Source organism: Bos grunniens, chromosome 15 (genome assembly GCF_055505025.1).
Source record: "Bos grunniens cultivar Pamir isolate PY7600 chromosome 15, Bosgru_T2T1.0, whole genome shotgun sequence".
Lineage (NCBI taxonomy): Eukaryota > Metazoa > Chordata > Mammalia > Artiodactyla > Bovidae > Bos > Bos grunniens.
The window spans coordinates 53,637,592-53,660,081 of NC_141179.1; the positions used below are offsets into that span (position 1 = coordinate 53,637,592).

General features: G+C 37.7%; 1 protein-coding gene and 1 pseudogene across 6 annotated transcripts in view; both read right to left on the reverse strand.

Moving 5' to 3' along the window:
- Positions 1–22,490, reverse strand: part of RAB6A (RAB6A, member RAS oncogene family) — an 89,683-nt gene that overhangs the window by 56,212 nt on the left and 10,981 nt on the right. Inside the window, exon 1 of one of the 6 annotated variants that reach the window (XM_086340736.1) lies at positions 1,548–3,403. The exons of 4 other annotated variants lie outside the window; for them this stretch is intronic. The gene's annotated coding sequence lies outside the window, so the exon portion shown is untranslated. Of the gene's footprint in view, positions 1–1,547; positions 3,404–22,490 lie in introns of those variants that run through there. One more of the 6 variants, XM_086340738.1, reaches the window with a different exon arrangement.
- Positions 9,695–10,950, reverse strand: LOC147358233 (zeta-crystallin pseudogene; annotated as a pseudogene).

Consider the following 22,490-nt stretch of genomic DNA (forward strand, 5'->3'; position numbering starts at 1 on the left):
TTAGATAAAGCAGAGGAACCAGAGATCAAATTGCCAACATTCACTGGATCATAAAGAATGCAAAGGAATTCCAGAAAAACATCTCCTTCTGCATCACTGAGTACGCTAAAGCCTTTGACTATGTGGATCACAACAAACTGTGGAAAATTCTTAAAAGAGATGGGAGTACCAGATCACCTTATGATGTTTCCTGAGAAACCTGTATGCGTGTCAAAAAGCAACAATTAGAACCAGACATGGCAAATGACTGATTCAAAATTGGGAAAGGAGTGCAACAGGGCTATATACTGTCACCTTGCTTATTTAACTTATATGCAGAGTACACCATGCAAAATGTCAAGCTGAATTACAAGCTGGAATCAAGATTTCTGGGAGAAATATCAACAACCTCAGATATGCAGATGATCCCACTCTTAGGGTTAGGGTTAGGTTACTGCATACAGTAAAGAGAAACTGAAAAGCCCCTTGATGAATGTGAAAGAGGAGAGTGAAAAAGCTGACTTGAAACTCAACAGTCAAAAAACTAAGATCATGGCATCCAGTTCCATCACTTTATGGCAAATAGAGAAAAAGTGGAAGTAGTGACAGATTTTCTTTTCTTAGGCTCCAAAATCATTAAGAATGGTGACTGCAGCCATGAAATTAAGACACTCTGTCCCTGGAAGGCAAGCTATGACAAAGCTAGACAGTATTAAAAAGCAGAGACATCACTTTGTTGACAAAGCTCTGTATAATAATATATAATATAATAGTTTTTCCAGTGGTCATGTATGGATGTGAGAGTTGGACCCTAAAGAAGGCTGAGCACCAAAGGATTGATGCTTTTGAATTGTGGAGCTGGAGAAAGACACTTGAGAGTCCCTTGGACAGCAAAGAGATCAAACCAGCCAATCCTAAAGGAAATCAATCCTGAATATTCATTGTAAAGACTGATGCTGAAGCTCCCATACTCTGGCCACTCATTGGAAAAGACCTTGATGCTGGGAAAGACTGAAGGCAAAAGGAGAAGGGGGCAGCAGAGGATGAGATGGTTAGATAGCATCACTGACTCAATGGACATGAATCTGAACAAACTCCAGGTGATAGTGGAGAACAGAGGAGCCTGGTGTGTTGCAGTCCATGGGATCACAAAGAGTTGGACACGACTGAGTAACTGAACAACAGTGTTAGGTCACCTAAGTACATTCATTTAAAATGGGAGAAGCATCTGGGGTATTTTATTTCAAATTCCAGTATTAGCAAAGCTAACAAAATTTTGCACAGTTGGGAATAATATAAGGACAACCTTTCCTATAGAGCCACTTTGCTGTATTTATCAAATATGCAGCTCAGACTTCCCTGGTGGTCCAGTGGTTAAGAATCCTACTGCCAATGAAGGGGACATGGGTTTGATCCCTGTTCCAGGAAGATTCCACATGTTGCAGGGCAACTAAGCTCCTGAGCCACTACTGAAGCCCTCACACTCTTTAAAGCATATGCTCTGCAACAAGAGAAGCCACTGAAATGAGAAGCCCACCCACCACAAGTAGAAAGAAGCTTCTGCTCACCTCAGCAAGAGAAAGCCTGAGCGCAGTAATGAAGATCCAGCACAGCCAAATATTTTAATTAAAAAACAAAACGTGTAGTTCAATCCAGCATGCAGTTTGATCTAAACAAGTAAGAAAATAACCAGACATATACAAAAACATTTAGGTATAAGACTATGCCTAAAATAGCATAGGTACCACTATTTTAAGAGTAAAATTTAGAAAGAGCCTGCTATTACAACAGGGCTATCCACGGTTATATCAATTATAACATCTTCCTAAGGTCCACAGTGCTATGTATCTAATTCAAATTTCTGCTATAGAAATCTTAGTGACAGAGGAAATGGGTAAAATAAAGTTGTAAAAGAAGAATCTGTATAATTTTATTACCCTAATTTTGGTAAAGCAAACATATGTATTAATTATTCACAAACAAAAAAGATTACATCTACAATAATTAAAACTTATAAAAGCAAAACAATTTCTAATAGTAAAAATCTAAGTTAGAGGAGAATAAACAACTAAAGGAGAGAAGCCCTCTCAGAGTAAAATTAAATGGCAATAAGACAACTGTAAAATACTGGAGGTCAAGGTAGTTAAATACACTAATTTTTTCTCAAGTAGCAAATATCAGCGTTTTAAGAAACTAAAATTGGTACTGTTATGCAATTAAGACTGAAATGCAATCAGAGACCCCCAGGAAGAAACAAAAACTTTTTTTCTAACCATGGGACAATTGCACTCATCTCCCATGCTAGGCTTGCATGCTAGGCTTCAGCATTATGCGAACCAAGAACTTCCAGATGTCCAAGCTTGGTTTAGAAAAGGAAGAGGAACCAGAGATCAAATTGCAACATTCGTTGGATCACAGAGAAAGCTAGAGAATTCCAGAAAAACACCTACCTCTGTTTCACTGACTTCATCAAACCCTTTGACTGTGTGGATCATAATAAACTGTGGAAAGCTCTTAAAGAGATGGGAATACCAGACCGTCTTACCTGTCTCCTAAGAAACCTGTAGGCAGGTCAAGAAGCAACAGTTAGAACCCTGTATGGAACAACTGACTGGTTCAAGATCAAAAAAGGAGTACAACAGGGCTGACTGCTGTCGCCCTGCTTGTTTAATCTACATGCTGAGGACATTATGAGAAATGCCAGGCTGGGTGAGTTACAAGCTGGAATCAAGATAGGCGGGAGAAACATGAACAACCTCAGATATGTGGATGATACCACTCTTACGGCAGTAAGTGAAGAGGAACTAAACAGCCTCTTGTCGAGGGTGAAGGAGGAAGAGTGAAACAGCCAGCTTAAAACTAAATATGAAAAAAAACATGGCCCCATTACTTCATGGCAAATAGAGGGGAAAAGGTGGAAGTAGTGACAGATTTCCTCTTCTTGGGCTCTAAAATCACTGCAGATGGTGACTGCAGCCATTAAATTGGAAGACGTTTGTTTCTTGGCAGGAAAGCTATGACAAACTTAGATAGTGTGTTGAAAAGCAGAGACATTACTCTGCCGATAAAGGTCCGTGTGGTCAAGGCTATGGTCTTCCCAGTGGCCAAATACAATTGTGAAAGCTGGACAGTAGAGAAGGCCGAGTGCTGAAGAACTGATACCTTTGAACTGTGGTGATGGAGAAGACTTCTGAAAGTCCCTTGGACGGCAAGACCAAACCTGTCAATCTTAAGGGAAATCAAGCCTGCATACTCGTTGGAAGGATTAATGCTGAAGCTGAAACTCTCAGTATTTTGGTCATCTTATGCAAACACCTGACTAAATGGAAAAGTCCCTGATGCTGGGAAAGATTGAGGACAGAAGAAGTCGTCAGAGGATGAGATGGCTGGATGCCATCACCGATGCAATGGACATGAACTTGGGCAAACTTTGGGAGATGGTGAGGGATACAGAGAGACCTGGCATGCTGCGGTCCATGGGGTTGCAAAGAGTCAGAAATGACCGGGTGACTGAACAACAAAAAATGTAATATTCAAATGTCCCATTCTGATACATGTATTTTCAAGTAATCTCTAAAAAGACTACAATGGCATTCAAAATGCTGCCTCAATGCCACCTCCAGAAACAGACATTCTAGCCCAATTCCAACATTTATAACAATGTGTCTGAAATCAGACCATCAGCAAAGCATTATTTATACTCTCTTGTAGTTCACTAAAGACTAAGCATTGATAAGTTCTTATTGGGATTCCTATTTTACTGTAACAATCACTGAAGAACAATTTAGGTATGAAATCTAATTCAAATGGTGTCCCTGTTCAAATTAAGTAGGGAAGACAGAAAAAACTATTGCAGTGTGATTAAAAAGTAGAAGTATGTACAGAATGTTGTGGGTGGGAGTAGTCTTACACAATGAGGCTGGAAGACCAGGAAAAACCTGAGAGAAAACCTTTAAAGCTGAGGTGGAAAACAGATTAGCTAGGAGAGAGAGAAGATGGCATCTCATGACCTTAACAAGCATTATGAACTACCCTATATTAGAGAGCTTACTTGTGGAGCTTCATTTAATTTTCCAATCTTATCTGGAATACATCTAAAAAGAATTAAATATACAACTCCATTTCTATAGAAGTACCTGAATTCTTCAAAAACAAATCAGAAAAGAGCATTTGCAATAAGCCATATATAGGATATAACTCTTAAATTACAGGCTGATGAGATTTTACTTCTAATATTGAACCTATGGCAACCTCAAAAGTCTGAGTGAGTGAATAAGCAGTTTAGGGGAAATAATTTCTGAGTTGGCATTCCAGTTCTGTCTTTTTAAAAGAAATTGAAATACAATTCACACATCATAAAATTCACCCCTCTAAAGTAAAAACTTCAATAGTTTTTAATATATTCGCAAAGTTGTACAACCATCACCACTAATTCCAGAACATTTTCATCCTCCAAAAGAGAAATTCCATACCCATTAGCAGTCACTCCACAAAACCCTAGTCCTAGCAACCATTAATCTACTTTCTATCTCTATGGATTTGCCTATTCTCTAGCCCACTTTTTTACCAGCTACGTAACCTACACAGTTTACTTAATCTTTCTGTGCCCCAGTTTCATTTGTAAAATAAGTATACTAATAACTCCTATATCACAGGGTGGTTATTAATACGGACAGAAAGTATGATCAGTGAGTATAAACAATTACTAGGAAGCATTTTAGAAGACAGTTTTCTTCATAATGATTTAAGATTTCAACACAAGGATGAGAATAATTCTAGATGAATCCAGAATCTAGTTATCCTCTAACTGAAAATAAATACTGGTCTATCAGGCAACCCCGAACAAATGTCAGTGATTTGAAACACAAAATATATTTTCTACCCTCAGTGAAGCTGAAAAAGAGATTTATAAACAAGATATCTAGAAAGACACAAAATGTTTGGAAATAAACTAATACACTAATAACTAATTAGTGTATACTTTCTTCCATGAAGAAATCACAAGGGAAATTTTAAAATAATCTCAACTAAATGATAATGAAAATACTATATGTTATGCATGATTCATAAAAGTCAAATGTTTATAACCTTATGAATGAATAAACAAAGTGTGATACATCCATATAATAGAGTATTATTCAATCATAAAAAGGAAAGAAGTCCTCATACATGCCACAAAGAAGATCAATCTACAAAGCACTATGCTAAGTGAAAGAAGCCAGTCACAAAAGACCACATATGACTCCATTTATATCAACTGTCAAGAACAGGCAAATACATAGAGACAGGAAGTAGATAAGTGGGTGCTTAAGGATTGGAGAGGGTAGGGGAATTGGGTGATGATAGTCAATGGATACAAAGATTCTTCTGGAGGTGATGAAAATGTTCTAAAACTGTTTATGGTGGGACTTCCCTGGTGGTCCAGTGGTCAGGAATCTTCGTGCCAATGAAGGGGATATGGGTTTGATCCCTGATTGGAGAATTAAGATTCCACATGCCATGGGGTAAGTAAGCCCATGTGCCACAGCTACTGAGGCCACAGTGCAACTACTGAAGCCCTAAAGCCCATGCAACTGCAACTAGAGGAGCTACTGCAACGAAATACTCTCGCATCACAACTAGAGAGAAGCCCCACCCGTCAAAACAGAAACCCCACATGCAGCAAGGAAGAACCTGTGGGCCACAATGAAAACCCAGCATAGCCAATATAAATTTTAAAAAGTGCTTATGGTGATGGCTGCACAACTTTGTGAATATACTAAAAACTACAAACTGTACACTTCAAATGCATGAATTTTGCTTTCATAAGTTTCCAGTAGAATTTATTGCAGAATTTACTTCCAGTAGAATTTATTATCATGTTTTCCTTTTAATTTATATTGGACTACAGCCATGAAATTAAAAGACGCTTACTCCTTGGAAGGAAAGTTATGACCAACCTAGATAGCATATTCAAAAGCAGAGACATTACTTTGCCAACAAAGGTTCGTCTAGTCAAGGCTATGGTTTTTCCTGTGGTCATGTATGGATGTGAGAGTTGGACTGTGAAGAAGGCTGAGAGCCGAAGAATTGATGCTTTTGAACTGTGGTGTTGGAGAAGACTCTTGAGAGTCCCTTGGACTGCGAGGAGATCCAACCAGTCCATTCTGAAGGAGATTAGCCCTGGGATTTCTTTGGAAGGAATGATGCTAAAGCTGAAACTCCAGTACTTTGGCCACCTCATGCAAAGAGCTGACTCATTGGAAAAGACTCTGATGCTGGAAGGGATTTGGGGGCAGGAGGAGAAGGGGACGACAGAGGATGAGATGGCTGGATGGCATCACTGACTCGATGGATGTGAGTCTCAGTGAACTCCAGGAGTTGGTGATGGACAGGGAGGCCTGGCATGCTGCGATTCATGGGGTCGCAAAGAGTCGGATACGACTAAGCAACTGATCTGATCTGATCTGATAGTTGATTGACACTGTTGAGTTAGTTTCAGGTGTACAGCAGAGTGATTCAGTTATACATATACTTGTACCTATTCTTTTTCAAATTCTTTTCCCATTTAGGTTATTACAGACTATTGAGCAGAGTTCCTTGTGCTATACATAGTACATCTTTGTTATGGTGGTGGTTGTTCAGTCAGTAAGTCGTGTCCAATTTTTTTGACCCCATGAACTTCAGCACACCAGGCTTCTCTGTTCTTAGCTATCTCCCAGCGTTGGCTCGAACTCATGTCCATTGAGTCAGTGATGCCATCCAACCATCTCATCCTCTCCTCCTGCCTTCAATCATTCCCAGCATCAGGGTCCTTTCCAATGTGTTGGCTCTTTGCATCAGATGGCCAAAGTATTGGAGCTTCAGCATCAGTCCCTCCAATGAATTTTCAGGGTTGATTTCCTTTAGGATTGACTGGTTTGATCTCCTTGCAGTCCAAGGGACTGTCAAGAGTCTTCTCCAGCACCACAGTTTGAAAGCATCAATTCTTCCGTGTTCAGTCTTCTTCATGGTCCAACTCTCACATCAGTACATAACTACTGGAAAAGCCATAGTTTTGACTGTATGGACCTTTGTCAGCAAAGTGATGTCTCTGTTTTGTAAAACGCTGTCTAGCTTTGTCATAGCTTTCCTTCCAAGGAACAAGTGTCTTTTAATTTGATGGCCATAGTCATCATCCTCAGTGATTTTGGAGCCCAAGAAAATAAAATCTGCCACTGTCTCTATCTTTCCCATCTATTTGCCATGAAATGACAGGACCAGATGCCATGATCTTAGTTTTTTGGATGTTGAGTTTTAAGTCAGCTTTTTTACTCTCCTCTTTTACCTTCATCAAGAGGTCCTTTAGTTCTTTAGTTCCTTTAGAGATTCTTTAGTTCCTCTTCACTTTCTGCCATTAGGGTGATAACATCTGCATATCTGAGGTTGGTTATCTATTTTAAATATAGTAGTATGTACATGTCCATTCTAAACTTCCAATTTATCCACTCACCCACCCTTCCCTCCTCCCCCCTTCACCGCCCCCCCAACCCCGTAACCTTAAGTTCCTTCTCAAGTCTGTGAGTCTCTTTCTGTTTTGATTAAGTTCACTTGTATCATTATGGAGACTAATTCCTTGTCAGTCACATTATTTGCAAATATCTTCTTCCATTCTGTGGGTTGTCTTTTCGTTTTGTTTATGTTCTATTTTTCTGTGCAAAGGTTTTTGAGTTTAATTAGATCCTTTTTGTTTATTTTTATTTCCATTACTCTAGGAGACAAACTGAAAAAGATATTTCTGCAATTTAAGTCAAGGAGTGTTCTGCATATATTTTCCTCTAAGGGTTTTATAGTATCTGGTTTTACACTTAGGCCTTTACTCCACTTTATTTTTGCTTATGGTATTAAAGAATGTCTTTTCTTTTTTTTTTTTTTTTTAACATGTAGCAGTACAGATTGTTTCTTCAATTTCTCCTTCTGATCTTTTATTGTTAGTGTATAGAAATCTAACGGAGGTCTTCCCCGGTAGCCAATGTAGGAGACAGGGGTGCCCTGGTCTGGGAAGATTCCACATGCTGCAGAGCAACTAAGCCCATGTGCTACAACTGCTGAAGCCCATGTGTCCTAGAGCCAGTGCTCTGCAATGAGAAGCCATCGCAATGAGAAGCCCAAGCACAACTACAGAGTAACCCCTGCTCCATCAAAACTAGAGAAATCTGTCCCACACGCAGCAACAAAGACCCAGCACAGCTGAAAATAAATTAGTTTAAAAAAATGCAACAGATTTCTGTGTGTTTATTTGGTATCCTACAACTTCACCAAATTCAATGATGAGCTCTTGCAGTTTTCTGTAGCATCTTTAGGATCTTCTGTGTATAGTGTTTCATCTGCAAACAGTGACAGTTTCACTTCTTTTCCAAATTGGATTCCCTTTCTTTTTCTTCTCTGATTGCCGAAGCTAGGACTTCCAAACCTATGTTGAATAGAAGAGACGAGAGTGGACATCCTTGTCTTGTTTCTGATCTTAGAGGAAACGTTTTTCAGCTTTTCACTGTTGACTATGATGTTAGCTGTGGGTTTGTCATATATGGCCTTTATTATATGAGATATGTTCCCTCTATACCCCACCCTGTAGAGTTGTTATCATAAATGGGTGTTGAATTTGTCAAAAGCTTTTTCTGTAACTACTGAGATGACCATATGGTTTTTTCTTCAATTTGTTGATATGGTATATTACACTGGTTGATTTGCTGATACTGAAAAGTCCCTGCATCCCTGAGAGAAATCCCACTTGATCACAATGTATGATCCTTTCAATGTATTGCTGGATTTTGTTCAAGTTTTGCATCTATGTTCATTAGTGATATTGGTGATGGTTGCAAAACTTTCGAATACACTAAAAACTATGGAATTGTACACTTTAAATGAGTGAACTATATGGTATATGATTAAAAAAATTTTTTTTAATTTCCTCTAGAATTTATTACAGCTACCATGTTATAAAAACAAAAGCAGATCATTCTCAATGTGCCGAATTCATTAATGAAGTAAAAATATTTAATCCCAATCACATAAAAAGATAATTCTAACTCTACCTTGAAATTGAATCAATGAATAATTATCTATTTGGAAACTACATACCTAGTATCATATTATACCAAAGATAAGGCTGCTGTCCTCACAGAATATATGGATCATTGGTAATCAACCATTAAACTAGTGAATGTCACAATGTATTGGGAAATATTGGAAAATTAACAAATTTATCTGGATACTGTTTATCTTGCCCTTCTGACAGACTTATAGATCTAGATGAGATTAGTTTCAAAAGGGGGTCTTGTTTAGTCCAAAAAATTAATCAGAGACTAAGGGCTTCCCAGGTGACTCAGTGATAAAGAATCTGCCTGCCAATGCAGGAGACAGGGATTCTATCCCCTGGGTTGGGAAGATTCCCTGGAGGAGGGAACAGCAACTCACTCCAGTATTCCTGCCTGAAAAATTCCATGGACAGAGGAACCTGGTGGGCTGCAGTTCATGGGGTCACAAAGAGTCAGACACAACTGAGTGACTGAACATGCATGCACGCAGAGGCTAAAGAACCTTTATCTGAAGAAGTAGGCTTGGAAATCAAGCAGTCCTCTTTTGATGTTTTAGTCGAAATTATGGAATTACTGATCAAGTATCAAGAATTTCCTACTATGATGGTACTTTGATGAGAGACAGAAAGCATAAAGAATGCTGCCAGTATTAAATACACTGCACTCCAATGCCTATGATCTCTAAAGATAAATCTTTTTAACATTAGAAAACTCACTGAGTCAAATGAATGATAATTAAAGAAAATGTAGCGTACATAAAACTGAAGTAAGAAACCTCTAATTACATAGGAAATCTATGAAAGGATCAATCATTTTAAGAGAATTATTTTTCCACTAGTCCCACTGCTATGAATATCATCTCCATGAGGCTAGGCCACTTTTTCCAATGGATACTGAGGACCCATTACTGATCTTAACTAATCAATTTCCATTTTGGCTTGAAGGACTGCTGCAAAATGCTGAAATTCCTCCTTGGTAGATGAATACAGAGCAAATCCTATTATGCTAGATTCCTTTGCCATGATGTCCCATGGATTTATTTCAAAGGACCTCTGCTGCCAACAACTATTACTTGTCTTCCGTGTGACAAAAGATTCAAATCATTGCTAAGATTTACATTAGCTAACATTTCAATAATCACATCAACTTCTTTTCACAGATTTCCTAATTTTATCAACTTAGCTTTTTTGTGATTAAATACTTCATGGCGTCCATTTTGCTAAACAATGTTTTGTCCTTCTTCAGAATCAGCTGTGCACAAAACCTTTAAGCCATAAGCTCTAGCAATGTGGCACACTGCCTACCCAACTCCTCCACCAGCCCCATAACCTGAATACTTCCTCCAGCTTTCACATGGGTACTGTGGAGCAGAGCTCAGTAAGCAGTAAAATACAGGAGCTCCTTGTTTAAAGTCCAGTTTTTCTGGCAGTGTGTAAACAAATTTGACTGCCTGCCAGACCATACTTTGCGTAGCCCCCTGAAATGTGCTGGTAGTGAGAACTCTTGTCAGGTTTCTTGAAAGCAAATACATGTCCTCCAACAGCGTCTATTATCCCAACTAAAACTAAACCAGGAGTATAAGATAGAAGTGGTTTTCTACTTTAAGCACCAAAGTAAACGTGTTCACCAGGTTTACATCACATGCTTGGACTTTGATTAGAACCTGATGGTCTTGCAGAATGATCTTGCTGAATCTGACTGGAGTTATAGCACTTTTGATCCACCAAATTTAAAAACTAACAGCTCTCATCAACCTCTCTCCAGTCACCATGATGACCTAACCTAGGTATCAGTTTTAGAGGGGGAAAATCTGAGAGTTCCTTCAGATTCCACGGGAAAGCAGGGCTGTGTGGCATACAATTTTATCTCAATAAAGCTGTGCTTAAAAATCTATGATAGTGATTACTGTACAACAAGGTGAATATACTGGATGTGAGAGTTGGACCACAAAGAAGTCTGAGCACCAAAGAATTGACACTTTTGAACTGTGGGGTTGGAGAAGTGAGAGTCCCTTGGATTGCAAGGAGATCCAATCAGTCAATCCTAAAGAAAATCAGTCCTGAATACTCCTTGGAAAGACTGTTGCAGAAGTTAAAGTTCCAATATTTTGGCCACCTGATCCGAAGAGCTGACAGGCTGGAAAAGATCCTGATACTGGGCAAGACTGAAGGCAAAAAGAGAAGGGGGTGGCAGAGGATGAGATCGTTATATAGTAGCACCAACTCAATGGACATGAATCTGAGCAACCTCTGGGGGATAGTAACAGTAAAGGACAGCTTGTATAAATAGAAATAAGTTAAAATGGTAAATTTTGCTATGTATAATAATTTTAATATTGGAATACTAAAGATAACTAAAAAAAGGCACTGATTAGTTATCAGTGCTAAAGATTACTAAAGATTAGAGAACTAATTATTGGGCCTCCAGAAAACCAAAGGATACTAATTTAAGAGAGAACTTCTGTAAGTTAACTTCTATAAAGTAATTCCTTACATAATATATTCTTCGAGAATACTTAGGATTCAAAGAATATAAGACTAATGTTTGCATAAAAAGAGAAGTCTCAGTTATTCTACAACATATATAAATGAACATTTATCAACTGCTTCGAACCTTGTCAGCTACATTGGCCAGGTAACACTGAAAGAGACAAGATATTTAGATTTTCTAACTTTTCCCCACAAAAATAAACCACTATAAAAGATTAATGTGCTATGATAATACAAGTTTAAATCAGATGCTATGATTTTAGTAACAGAGTTAAGCATAAAAATACAACAAACCACAACACTATCTGTAGTCCATCATGGTAACAAAGACACCTGAAAAAGGTACCTAGGGACCACAGCAAAAAAGCTCAGCTGAAAGCAAAACTCATTGCAATATTATACCCAGGATGTCTCACCTAGGTGATGCAATTTTACAGCAAAACAGAAAATCAATTAAACCAAGCTAACACTACACCCACGTAGCAAACCTAATCAAAAACACTGAAGTTCAATAAAGCTAGTAACCTTTCTCTAAGGACCAAAACTGAATAAAGATATTGTTTCTCCTAAAGTTTTTAAAAGAAGAAAACTACAACTACACTTGTACAATCACATTAAAAAAACAGGGAGAATGAATTCAGTCATATAAATTGCTAAAATAAGTAATTTCACAATATGGCTCAAAAGTTGTTTTTAATAAAGATTTTTTATTTCTTTACAATAATATTTATGTTAAAGGCATTATATCTATAATATGAATTTCCAGGCTGATGAAATGGAGATATCCTAAGTAAAAACAAAAAATAGTTAATTACACAAGAAGACAGAAAAGATATTCACATACAAGTAAAGACTCACTGATGAATAAAACATAAACAAATATATTAATTCTTGGATGGCTACTATTTCTCACTTCATTCCAAAACTACCAACTGCTAGGAAACAAGGAGGCTGGAGAATGAGATTGAAAACCAAATAACAGTAAGGCCTTGAAGACATGAGAAGTTTACGATGCACTGAGACACAAATATGCACCCATACAAGAGTCAACAAGAAAGCACTGTGCAAAGTAAGTGTCCATTCTCTACGCTGCCAGAGTTTGTTGTTATGTTGTGCTCAGTCACTCAATCATGTCCGACTCTCTGCGACCCCATGGACTGTAGCCCACCAGGCTCCTGTGTCCATGGGACTTTCCATGCAAGAATACTGGAATAAGTTTGCTTTTCCCCCTCCAGGGGATCTTCCTGACCCAGGGATCAAACCCACGTCTCCTGCACTGCAAGTGGATTCTTTACCACTGCGCCACCTTGAAGGCCCACTGCCAGAGGCATCATTCATCAATTTATAAACATTCTAATGCTCCCCAGTATTCATAAGCTAAACATCCTTAGCAGGCACTCAAACTACTGTCATCTCCTACCCCTGCCAAACATAAAAAACATCTGACAGTGATGGAAGGCTATTAGTTATTCTTCTTGCATAACATGTTCCTTTGAGCCTCTGAGATTTTGCTCACGTAACCTAATTTTGTGGAACTTTTCTTTCTGGTTACATTATGAACTTATGAATTCAATATCAGATACAGTTCTGCCTGGAGGAGAGAAAAACTAAATTACCTCTCAACATTACTCTCAGCTGAATTCCCTGGCGGCCAAATGGCTAGGATTTTGGGCTTTCACTGCTGTGGTCCAGGTTCAATCCCTGGTCACGAAACTGAGACTGTGCAAGTTGCGTGGTGCAGTGGAAAAAAAAAAAATTACTTTCAGCCTAAGATTGTATTTCAAGAAGTATTTTAGATGGCAGCAAGGCTTTTAACTTATTCTCACAACAGAGTCAACATCCATCTATGAATGTATCTTAAGGATAAAATGAGCTGAATTAATTTTAAAAGATACATGCATCCCAATGTTCATACCAGACTATTTACAATAGTCAAGACATGGAAGCAAGCTAAATGTCCACCAACAGAGGAATAGATAAAGAAGATGCGGTGTATATATACAATGAAATACTACTCAGTCATCAAAAAGAATGAAAAATGCCATTTGTAGCAACATGGAAGGACCTAGAGATTATCATTCTAAGTGAAATAAGTCACAAAGAGGAAGACAAATACCAAATGATTATCACCTATACATAGAATCTAAAATATGATACAAATGAACCTATTTACAAAACAGAGACTTACAGACTTAGAAAACAAACATGGTTATCAAAGGGAAAAGAAGGTGGGGGAGGGATAAATTAGGAGTCTGAGATTAGCAGATACAAACTACTATATAGAAAATAAAGAGGTTCTATTTATAGCACAGGGAACTATATTCAATATCCTATAATAAACTATAGTGGAAAAGAATATGAAAAAGAATATATGCATACATACACACTTACATATACATATATATCTAAAACTGATTCACTTTGCTGTACACCAGAAACTAACACAAATCAATTATACGTCAATAAAAAAAATTATTTTAAAAAGATGAGCTAGAAAAAAATCTGCATCCTCAAAGAACAGTTGAGTGCAAAGTTCAAAATTCTAGCGTAAGTTTTACATTAGCTTTACTCAAGATCTTTTAAAGTCTAATTGTAGAAATTTAAGGTAGTTCAGACGGTAAAGCGTCTGCCTACAATGCGGGAGACCTGGGTTCAATCCCTGGGTCGGGAAGATCCCCTGGAGAAGGAAATGACAACCCACTCCAGTATTTTTGCCTGGAAAATCCCATGGATGGAGGAGCCTGGTAGTATACAGTCCATGGAGTTGCAAACAGTCGGACACGACTGAGCAACTTCACTGAAGGTAAGGAAGGGCTTCCCTGGTGACTCAGACTGTAAAGAATCCACCTGCAACGCGGGAGACCTGGGTTCGATCCCTGAGTTGTGAAGATCCCCTGGGAGGAGGGCATGGCAACCCACTCCAGTATTCTTGCCTGGAGAATACCCATGGACAGAGGAGCCTGGAGGTCACAAACAGTCGGGACACAACTGAGTGACTACGCACCCACACACAAGGTAAGGAAAAGCAAGATCCACTTTTTATAGTGGGAGAAAACTAGAAAAAATGGCAATATAAGAAACATCTCAAATTACCTTATTTATGCATTGTTTACCATTTTACCTTTCCCAATTTATAAATGATAAGCTGCAGAATAGGGACCTTGTCTATCTTGATCACAGCTACACTCATAGTTTTGGTACCTGCCTGCACGAAATGAAATAATGAAAGAAACCACCAAGTAGGCAGCATTCACTAAGGTTGTCAAGAGTCTGCATTTTTGGCAAGTTAAAAATAGATATAGCTCACAGGGACACACATCATAAAACTCAATAAACAGGTTTTAGAACCAGAAGGCCAAATTTACTAATCAATGTAAGAAATAGCTTTCATAAGGATGGGAATATTCAGGTCAATATGACTAGCAAATTTCCTCATTCAAGCTGACACTTAGGATTTATATGCTTTTCTACATGCTGCACTTCAATAAAAAGGTTTCCTTGTAAAATAAAAATCTAATCGTTGCCTGAAATGGTAACATGGGGTTTTATACACACACACACTTAAAGTACACATTGTAAGTCAAGTCAGAAGGAAGAATGGTAAGTAGAGTTAGAGTGCCAAGGTCCTTGAATTGTCCAGAAGGGTAAAGGAATCACTTACCTGTAGACTTGTAAGTCATGGCTGTGTGCCACAACTTCTAGGGTAATCACTTAATAGCAAGAAAAAAAAAAAAACGTATAACACCCCAACTAGTAAAGAATATGGAATAATTTTTTTAAAGACTACAAATCCAAATAACACAAGAGAAAAAAGAAATACTCAGGACAAAAAAAAGCACATTAAAATGATGGTAGATTTATTTTTAATCCAAATATATAATTATATTAAATGTAAATGTACTAGATTTCCCTGGTGGCTCAATGGTAAAGAATCTGCCTGCCAGTGCAGGAGACACAGGTTCGATCCCTGATCCAGGGAAGATCCCACATGCTGCAGAGCAACTAAGCCCATGTACCACAACTATTGGGTCTGTGCTCTAGAGGTCAGGAACCTCAACTACTGATCCCATGTGCCACAAACACTGAAGCCCAAGCTCCTTGTAGCCTGTGCTCTGCAACAAGAGAAACCACTGCAATGAGAAACCCCCACCCTGCAACTAGAGATTAATCCCCGCTTGCATCAACTACAGAAAAGCCCATGCAGCAATGAAGACCTAGCACAGCCAAAAATACATAAATATTTTTTAAAAATGTAAATGTACTAATGTTCCAATTTTAAAAACAATTACCAGACTGGACAAACACAAAACCTAACTAGATGACTACTAAGACACATCTGAAACATAAGAATACAAAAATGATGAATGTAAAAAGACAGAGGGACATTCCTGACAGTCCCACAGTTAAGACTCTGCATCCACATATGGATGGCTAATAGACAATGAAAAGATGCTCAATATTAGGAAAATGCAAATCAAAGCTACAATGAGGCATCATCTCACATCAGTCAGAATGGGCATCATCAAAAAGTCTACAAACGGTAAATGCTAGACAGGGTGTGGAGAAAAGGGAACCTTCCTGCACTGTTGGTGGGAATGCAACAGGCATTATAGAGAACAGTATGGAGATTCTTTAAAAAACTAGGGAAAAAAAAAAAACTACCATATGACCCAGCAATTGTACTGCTGGGTATATACCCTCAGGAAACCATAACTGAAAAGACACATGTACCCCAATGTTCACTGCAGCACTATTTACCACAGCTAGGACACAGAAGCAACCTAGATGTCCACTGGTAGATGAATGGATAAAGAAGTTGTGGTACATATACAAAGGACTATTAGTCAGCTATAAAAAGGAATGCATTTGAGTCTGTTTTAATAAAGTAGATGAACCTAGAGCCTATTACACAGAATGAGTAAGTCAGAAAGAAACAAGCATCATATATTAACATATATACATGGAATCTAGAAAGGTGGAACTGATGATCCTATTTGCAGGGCAGCTTCCCAGGTGATGCTGCTGGTAAAGAACCCACCTGCCAATGCAGGAAATATGAGGCAGGTTCAATCCTGGTTGGTGAAGATCCCCTGGAGTAGGAAATGGCAACCACTCCAGTATTCCTGCCTGGAGAATCCCATGGACAGAGGGGCCTTGTGGGCTATAGTCCATAGGGTAGCAAAGAGTAGCACATGACAAGCAACTTAGCACACAAAGGAGATGCAGATATGAAGAACAGACTTTTGTAAGAATGGGGGAGGGAGAGGGCAGGATGACTTGAGTAGTATTGAAACATATACATTGTTGTTCAGTTGCTAGGTCATGTCCCGGTCCGACTCTTTGTGATCCCATGGACTGTAGCGTGTCAGGCTTCCTTGTTCTTCACTATCTCCTGGAGTTGGCTCAAACTCCTGTCCATTGAATCAGTGACGCTATCCAACCATCTCATCCTCAGCTGCCCCCTTCTCCTCCTACTCTCAATTTTTCCCAGCATCAGGGTCTTTCCCAATGAGTTGACTCTTCGCATCAGGTGGCCAAAGTATTGGAGTTTCAGTTTCAGCATCAGTCCTTCCAATGAATCAGGGTTGATTTACTTTAGGACTGACTAGTTTGAGTTCCTTGCTGTCCAAGGGACTCAAGAGTCTTCTCCAGCACCATGGTTAGAAAGCATCAATTCCACACTCAGCCTTCTTGATGGTCCAACTCTCACATCCACAAATGACCACTGGAGAAACCATAGCTTTGACTACACGGACCTCTGTCGGCAAAGTGGTGTCTCTGCTTTTGAATAGGCTGTCTAGCTTTGTCAAGCTTTCTTTCCAAGGAGCAAGCACCTTTTCATTTCATGGCTGCAGACACGGTCCGTAGTGATTTTGGAGCCCAAGAAAATAAAATCTGCCTCAGTTTCCACTTTTTCTCCTTCTGTTTGCCATGAAGTGATGGGACCAGATGCCATGATCTTAGTTTTTGAATGCTGAGTTTTAAGCCAGCTTTTTCACTCTCCTCTTTCACCATCAAGAGGCTCTTTAGTTCCTCTTCACTTTCTGCCATAAGGGTGGTATCATCTGCATATCTGAAGTTGCTAATATTTCTCCAGGCAATCTTTGATTACAGCTTGTGACACATATATATTACCATATGTAAAATAGCCAGTGGGAATTTGCTGTATGATGCAGGGAACCCAAAGCCAGTGTTCTGTGACAACCTAGTGGGGTGGAATGGGGAGGGAGGTGGGAGAGAGATTTAAGAGGGAGTGCGTGTGCTAAGCCACTTCAATTGTGTTCAACTCTTAGCAACTCTGTGGACGTAGATCACCAGGCTCCTCTTCCACGGAATTCTCTAGTCAAGAATAGTGGAGTGGGTTGTCATGCTGTCTCCAGAAATCTTCCCAATGCAGGGATTGAACCCTCATCTTTTGCATCTCCTATACTGGCAGGCAGGTTCTTCACCACTAGTGCCAGCTGGGGAAGCCCTTAAGAGGGAGGGAACATGGGTACGCGCATGGCTGATTCATGTTGATGTATGGCAAAAAGCATCACAATAGTGTAAAGTAATTATCCTCCAATCAAACCTATACTAACATCAGAGTAAGTATATTAGTATGTGCTCATTCACTCAGTCATGTCTGACTTTTGCAACACCATGGACACCCCACTAGGCTCCTATGTCCATGGGATGTCCCAGCAAGAATACTGGAGTGGGTTGCAATTTCCTCCTCCAGGGGATATTCCTAACACAGGGATCGAACCCACATCTCCTGCATTGGCAGGTGGATAACATCAAAGTAAACTTAAGGGCAAAAAGCATTACTAGAAATAGTGGAACACCTGATGATGATAAAAGGTTCAAGTCACCAAGACTATAACAACAATTCCAAATTTGTGCACACCTAATATCAAAGGCTCAAAAACACAAGTTAAAAATGGAAAAACTACAAGGATAAACATACAGAGACACAATCATGAGAAATTTTAACATACCTCTCTCAATAACAGGACAAAAACTGAATAAAGACACAGAATATTTGAACCACTTGATTAACAAAACTGATCCAGTGATCATATATTGAATTCTGCACCTAATATATACACATTCTCTTCAATCACACAGGGAATACTTATTAAAACTGACATAACATATGGACCATAAATAAAGTCTCAAGAAAATTAAAAACACTGAAAATACATTCTCTGACCACAGTACAATTAGATATCAAAAATATAAAGAAAATTATAAAAAATAATTCCCCAAGGGTTTGAAAATAATAACTTCTAAATAACCAATAAGTCAAAAGAGAAATCAGAAATTAGAAAGCATTTTGTACTGAATAACAAAAATGCTGCATAACAAATCTCCAGAACAGTACAATAGTACCTAAAGTGAATTTTATACAATTATACACACACACTTATATGCAGCATATATTAGGAAAACAATGACAACAAAAAAACCCAGAGCTATATATTTCTCTCTTAGGAAGATGGAAAACATCAGCAAATAAACCAAAGAAACCATAAGAAAGGAAATAAAAAGCAGAAATAAGACAGAAAACACATGACTGAGAATCAGCAAGGCTGGTCAATAGTTTTCTGGGGGAAAAAAAACACATTAAATGTATATGTGCTCAGTTGCATCCAACCCTGTGACCCCATGAACTGTAGCCCGCTGGGCTCCTCTGTCCATGGGATTTTTTCCAGGCAAGAATTCTGGAGTGAGTTGCCATTTCCTTCTCCAGAATTAAACTTATAAACCTTTAGTAAATCTTACCAAGGAATGAAAGGTACAGATAATGAGTATTAGAAACTAATGAAGCATGACTACAGACAGATCCTGCAGACATTAGAACATGAATAACTTGTGCTAATAAGTTTGAAACATTAGATGAAATGTACACAGTCCTAGAAAAATAAGAAAAAATAAGAAAAGAAAATCTTAAATCTTACTAAAACATTGAAGCTCTACTTAAAAAATTTTTCCCATGGTCGCAGAAGTCCAGAATTGCCAAGCCACTCTGAAATAAAAAGAATAAGGTGGGAGGATTTGCTCTCTGATAAATCAATAATTTTTATATTAAGTTATGAGTAGGTTTTGTATTATTGCAATAATAGACAAAGCAATGATCAGAACAGAAATTCCAGAAACAGACTGTTTGTAAAATGAATTTACAGACAGACATTCATTAAAAAATTGACATGGCAGAGCACTGAGGAAAAGAAATGTTTTAAAATATATGATGTTGGGATAATTACACATCCATACTGAAAAAAATTAAACCTGGCATCTATGTGATAGTACACATAAATACAATTTCAGGTGGATTATAAACCTAAATGTGAAAGGCAAAACAAAACACAAAAAGCAAAGCAAAATTTCTAAAGTATTATACGGGAAGCTATCTCCATTACTCACACTATGGAAAAACTACTTAAAATGGGACACAAAACTCAGATTTTTATAGACTGATACATCTATCTACATTAAAGCTAACATTTTCTATGAAAAAGTTGTCATTAAGAGTGAAAAACGCAAAAAAAAAAAAAAAAAGTGAAAAACGCAAGCAAGCATAAGTTGGTCTATTTAGAAGAAAAAATTACACGTTTGGTTTTTCTTTATGGAGAATAAAGGACACATGTTTTGAAGGAGAATGAAGCAACAGTTTAAGACTATCACAGTGTCTCTGTCACTGACTTTTAAAGTTTTTCTTTAAACTGTGAGTATAGTCTCTTTGATGTACACCTTAACTTTTCTGTCCATGGCAGAATTTAACCAAATAATTTTGATTTGGAAAAATACTTCTGATAATACAATAGAGTAATCAAAACTAAAAACTCAAAGAAAAAAGCAAAGCTCAAAAATACCCTCCTTACAACTCTATTAAAACACATTTCCAGCATACTTTTTAAGTTACAAGAAATAAGAAAACTAAAGGCTTTGCTCTCATGGGATTTAAAACTGCCAATAAACATACCTTACAATATAGGTATATATTATTTAGGTGTGGAGGATAAATTCTTTAGTATTTTAGTTCAACTAGTTTTTGTTTTGTTTTAAAGACAGAATCTCCAAATAGTAGATCAGGATCTGGTCAAGCCCTGAAGTTGTTATATCTTCCTCATACCCCAATATTTCAGCGCAAGAGTATAGTCTACTTAGGTGGCTCTTTTACATTGTCTAAACACATATTTTAGTCCTCTTTGAATTATTCCTACCCACTAATGATCACAAGATTTCCAGAAATTAGAATAGCTCCTTTTCACATAAATATTAAACATATCTAATTTTAAAACAGCATTTCTTCGGTATTTGCATTTCTTCTGTATTCATTCAGAGCTCTTCAGCTAAGCTTACTTCTCCAAAACAGTTTTCAAAATCCCTACTGGTACATTTATTACATGCCTTCCCTGGTGGCTCAGCAGTAAAGATACCACCTGCAATGCAGGAGATGTGGGTTTGATCCCTGGGTCAGGAAGATCCTCTGGAGAAGGAAATGGTGACTGCTCCAGTAGTCTTGCCTGGGAAATCCCATGGACAGAGGAGCCTGGAGGGCTACAGTCCATGCGGTCGAAACAGAGTCGAACACAACTTAGTGACTACACAACATTCATTATATCCTCCCATATAAAAGCAATTTAAATGATCATTTCAAACACTAACCAATCTCATACTGAACACTGTGGCTATTCATTTTTTGTTCAACAGTATTTTTAGCATTTGTACCTAACACTCCTGTGCAACCATACATACAAAACTTCATATAGCATTATACTCTAATACCTTTTTTTCTATCCCACTCCCAACCCATGTCATGTAATTTATTCTATATTATACAAATAAATTTATCCAGACCATCACCAGAAGGTCTGATTAAATGAAGCTTATATTGAGGTAAGACCAACTAAAACTAACAAATAAGAACATTTAATTATCAACAAATATGGTTCTGCAGAACACAAAAATAGAATGTTAAGCATTGTAGTTATACTTCTGGTTCTGTCTGAGCACGCCTAACTCTCCCAAGAAATCATTTCTCTGTTCAAAAAAGGAAGTATCTTCAGGTGATTTCATAACCCACTCTTAATGCTTCTACAATGTTTTCAGTCAGGAAATTCTTCCATATATATGACTTAAATTCACATGTTTTAGCTTAAGCCTTTCTCCTATTGTTCAGATCTTAGAACTGAAAATTAATAAGTCATTATCTTTTCTGTACGATATTACAAATTCAAAGACTTTTTTCAGTTGTACTTTTGCTTCTTGAGGTGACTAAACAATTCTCATTTGAATATCACATTTTAATTCCATGATTAAATAAACCTATAATGTTCCTTGAGTATAAGCAACATTTTGAAGTGATTTTGATAATTCAGTATTAGCCAGTAACAATCACCAAAGCAAATTTTATCAAAGCCACTGAATTTTAAAACTAATTTGTTTATCTTACTATCTACTTAACAGTTTAAGTGACATGTATTAAAAATTGTCATGTAAATTACAAAATTCCAGTACAGCAAAATACCTGAGAAACACTTAAATTTATGTAACAGACTTAGTTCATATAGTTCAGCTTTCCACAGATGATTACAGTTTTTTCACTCTTATTGTTTTAGGAACACCAAAGTATCCTGTACTTTCTGCACAAATTTCACCTACACAAAATTTATCAAGGAAGGGTAGTACAGATTTTGTGTTTCAGTACTAGAGCTCCAGAACCAGACTGCTGAGCGGAAACCCAAGTGTGGCCAGTTACTAAACTGTATACATTTGTATATATTGGGGTTAGCCAAGTAAAAGGTTCATTCTTTTTTCCCCATTAAGATGGCTCTAGTAGCACTCAGATATCTTTAACTTCATTCAAAACAAAATCAGATTGTATTGTGACAGATGTCATATCAGTGTACATTTTTTTTAAAAAAATTATCAAAATTCATGAATTTTTGTGTAGTCATTTTGAAGATGGAAGTAAAAA